The following is a 5,074-nucleotide window of genomic DNA, read 5'->3' on the forward strand; positions in this document are numbered from 1 at the left end:
ATTTTTCTCAGAGATGGCTGAACCGATTTTCACAAACTTAGTCTCAAATGAAAGGTGCGACGTTCCCATAGGCTGCTATTGAATTTCTAATGGATCCGACTTCCGGTTCCAGAATTACAGGGTGATAAGTATGAACACGCAGAAAATGTCGATTTTAATAAATTCTGCAATGAATGTATAAAGGTGAAATTTATTCCAAAATATGACCACAACTGCTTCGATTTGTAGTATTAGGTCACTAACATCCATTCAAAGTCTATTTGGCCACATTGGCCACCATCCTCGGTTCCGGAAGCCCCGGCGGAAGTATCTAAATTCAGAATAACAGTCACATCGGTTTCTCGGAGATAGCTAGACCGATTCGACTAAACTGGGCCTCAAATGAAAGGTATTGCGTCCCCGTAAATGGCTATTTAATTTCATCCCGATCCGACTTCCGGTTCCGGAGTTACAGGTTGTGGCGTGCGATCACATAGCAAATTGTGATTCAAACCGATACTCCGATGAAAGCAAAAAAGGTAAAAATTCCGCTAAAATGTCTCTCAAACAACTTAAATTTGCTGTTCTAGGTCACCGACGGCCAACCAAACTTTCGTTGACTACATTGACCACCATAGACGGTTCCGGAAGTGCCCGGGAAAAGCGGCCATCTTTCAAAATTTCACATCAGTTTCCCGGAAATGGGCGCCGATTTTCACAAACTTAGTCCCAAATGATAGCTATAATATCCCCATAGATGTCCATAAAATTTCGTACGGATCGCTTATATGGTTCCGGAAATATAGACTATACCGTCCGGTCACATCTGAAATTCCCATATAAGCCGGAACTCAAATTTTTTTTTTCAAAGGGGGGACCTCATGAAATTTCAGAAATCGAATTCGTATTTTTGATGCCAAACATCTTTAAAATGCATGAAACGTCGAGATTTTATGTTATCTCGAATTTTTTTTTATGAAAATCGACTTTTTGAGACTTTGCCGATTTCGCACCTTTTTTTCAGTTCAATATTACCGTGGCTGTTTTTCTCTTTTCAAAATTTTAGAACTCGAATAATGATTTATTTTCCTGTATATAGTTGTCATGTGATGTACAATAATAAAATGTAATATATGCATTTAAAAGCTTTTAATGAATATAAACAACGCACACATTCTCGTGATTCATGAATGAGAAAGGCACAATTGCACCGCTAGGTGGATTAAAACAGGTTTTTTAGTTGGACAATGGTCCAACAAGCGGAGGTCCAACTAAAAAGCGGTCCAGTTATAAAATGTCCAACCAGCGAATCACGACTGTATATATTTTTGGAAGTTTTTTTTGTACGGATTTTGCAATTAATACCGTTTTTTTGAATGCAAAAGACTTTTTTCTGAAAAAAATTTAAATGCAAAGAACTTAGAAGAATTTTGGCAGTTTTTATTTTGCGCGGATTTTGCAATTAACAGGGTTTTTGCAAAAAATATTTGAAGTCCTTTTGAATGCAAAAGACTTAGAACATTTTCGGAAAGATGGAAGAGACGGGTCTGGAAGACTCCTTATGGCCCGCACCCCAACAATACGGGTATTTTCGGAATGGTCTTGAAGAGTAGGTGCCATAAATTTATTTTTGACGCCATTTTGAAATCAAAGATGGCGACTTCCAGTTTAGTGAAATTCGCTACAACTCAATCAATACCTATGGATATTTTCGGAATTGTCTTGACGAGTAGGTGTCAGAAATGGATTTTTGATGCCATTTTGAAATCAAAGATGGCGACTTCCGGTTTAGCAAAATTCGCTAATATAATCAATATAGATATTTTTGGAATGGTCTAGACGAGTAGGTGCCAGAAATAAATAAATCTGCACCTTCCCCGCAAGGTTTTCCATGAAAAATTGATTTTGGCGCCATTTTCAAATGCTAGATAACGACTTCCGGCTTAGCGAGATGCTCTACAACTCCATCAACATGAGCATTTTCGGAATGGTTTTGACGACAAACGTTTGGCGTCATTTTAAAATTCTCGATGGCGAATTCCGGTTTTCCGAAATTCCCGCATGAAAAATCTGGGCAATCATCTAAATCACCCTCAAATATAAAATCTAATCATAAACCAGCAAAATGCAAAATAGTTTTATTTGTTCATCCAGAAAAATGCGGCGAGAATGGAAGAGAGAAGAAAGAGTGGTGTGAGTGGGGGGGTTTGAATTTATTCAAATTAAACATACTGCATCTTTGTCTCCTACTCGTCAAGACCATTTCGAAAATACACATATTGATTGGGTTATAGCGAATTTCGCTAAACCGGAAGTCGCCACCTTGGATTTCAAAATGGCGCCAAACATAAATTTCTGGTACCGTAAACCGGGGTGACATTGATCACTTTTCGAAGTAATGATTACATAATTTTAGACGCAACACATTTTTTTAAAGTTTAGTATTTTTAAATCATGTACTGATGTATGGAGAACAAGATTGGATGGTTTTACCTAAAATTGTCCGCTTACTGATTTCAAATTGAAGTCCGTTTTCGTATTCCGGGGTGACTTTGATAACTTGCATGTTCACCCACATTAAGTTATTGATGTCAATGTTTTTCATTCAAATGTTTGTTTAAACTAATTCTGGAAAGGTATTCATTGTTAAATAGATGTTAATTGGTATTATACAAAGTATTTCAATGTACTGTAAAATTCGAGTAACCAAAATTCGTATAATTAGTGTCCAACTAGAATAAAAGATTCTGAAAAACTTTAAAAATACTAAAATTGTTTATTTCAGTGCTTTATCAATATATAAAATGGTTCATCCATTTTAACACGTTGGAATATTGAACAATAAAAAAATGTTGCGAATTTTGGCTTAAAATAATTTGAAATAATTGCCGACTAGTTTCACAAAAATTGTATTTAAAATAAACAAACTCTTAAAAGTAAATTTGGCACATCCCACTCTAAAGGAAAGTAAAAAATCGCTTGTAATTTATTACTCTTGCACAAATCTGAGATTTATTTGTTTTATAAAAAATAGACACTTTACGAAGCTTCGTAAAAATAATGTAAAGTCAAATTTCGGTTTTTTGTAGTTTTTGTGTCCAAAAACGGAGCAATATGCTCAAAAAGTATAACAAATCAGTATTTAATAAGTTTGGAATAAAAATTATTTCAAATTAAAGTGATTCGGTAGACTATTCTGGTTTAATAAGAGATCTACGAAAAAAGTTTCGAGTGATCAAAGTCACCCCGGTTTACGGTACCTACTCTTCCAGACCATTTCGACAATAATGGGTTGTAGAGAATTTCCGCTAAACCGGCAGTCGATATCTTGGATTTCAAAATGGCGTCAAAAGTAGTCTTCCAGACACGTCTCTTCCATCTTTCAGAAAATCTTCTTAGTCTTTTGCATTCAAAAGGACTTAGAAAATTTCTGCAAAAACCGCGTTAATTGGAAAATCCGCGTAAAAAAACGCGTTAATTGGAAAATCCGCGTGAAAAAACCTCGTAAAAAACCGCGTAAAAAACGTGGGTGTAATGCTCTTTATCTCAAAGACGACTAAAGATAGACTATTACCATCTTCAGTAAAGTTTCTCATATGAAAATCTACCACAACTTTGCAGAATGCACCAACTCGCTATCTCTAATTATACGAGAAATAAATTTTTGATCTCACTTATAGGAGAGTTAATCATTAAACCATTGACTTAAAAAGATGGGGCGTCCAATTATCATAAATTCTTCAGAAGATAGTATATCGCTATAACTAACCATTTCGGAGTTATTCAAAACGATCATTTTCGCGTTTTAAACCGCTGAGTTTTAGATTTAAACCGTATCCATTTGAGTTTTAGATTTAAACCGTATCCAGTTTGAAACTAATACAATGAACTTAGTGCATGTTCTGTGGCGCATTTTTATATAGTTGTTTCAATGTGGAACTAGAACTGAAACAGTTAGATCCCCAGTATACAGGTGTGTTTTATAAGCTTGAAAAGTTTCGTTTTCAAATTTTAAATTTGGGTTAAACACCCAAATAAAACACGAAAAAATAAAAAATGCGTTTAAAATATTGCATTACTACTTTTGGGTTGACTACCAAGAATCGCTATAGATTAGTTTCGCTACTTTTTGAAAACAAATCTGAAAGTGGTCTAACACAATTCTACCTGCTTACAACCCTACAGTTCAGTATGCGCAAATCGATGTCTTAGAAATACCTACAGAAGCATGCCCTTCAGATGCCTATATCCAAAATATGAAACGTGTGTGCTAATAGACTCATTATGCTACGTACCTACGAACCGCCAAAAGCATTTTGGCATAAGAATTCTAACCTAACGTACACACAAGCATACAAATAAATTTATTTATCCAAACGCAAACTCACAAGCAGCACACACACATTAGGGCATTGCAAAAACACGCACTATTGTATTCAAAAAATCGTTGTTGGCAAACATCGATCCTAAAATATCGATTGAAAAAATAATACGCTAATGAATACGAAAACTTTCCTAAGATGAACGAAATAAATTCGTGTGAGTAATGAAATCGTGCGTAATATACACAAACGTTTATTAAAATAAACGAAACATTTCGTTTCATTCACGAAAAATAATATCGTTTTCAACGATAACATTCGTGCAGTGTACATTAAACGTGTAAAATTTACGAAAGCCTTCGTTCACCGAGCGGCCATTCTTGTTCATGAAATGAACGAAACCTACTATTTACAATACACGAAAATGCTTCGTTGCAGAAAACGACGAATGAATTCGTGCATTGCATGATCGATTTCATTATATTTACGAATTTATATTATCAGTGTGAGCACCATGTCGACGCTGACAGACTTGGAACATAAAAATATAATATATAATATGGGTCATTCCATGCGAAGTGATCAAGGCACGTGTAATCGACCTCCACGGATTTGAACAAAATTTAGAGGAGTTGTTCATCTAGGGTCAATATATAAAAACCCAAATTTTTGTGACAATTGAACCACCCCTTTGGTCATGGGAGCACCCCCCGTTTTGGCAAATTGCCAAAACCCTTGATTTTCTTTTGATCATATCTCCGGTTCAATTTACT

The sequence above is a fragment of the Topomyia yanbarensis genome, chromosome 3 (assembly GCF_030247195.1).
Source record: "Topomyia yanbarensis strain Yona2022 chromosome 3, ASM3024719v1, whole genome shotgun sequence".
NCBI classification, from domain to species: domain Eukaryota; kingdom Metazoa; phylum Arthropoda; class Insecta; order Diptera; family Culicidae; genus Topomyia; species Topomyia yanbarensis.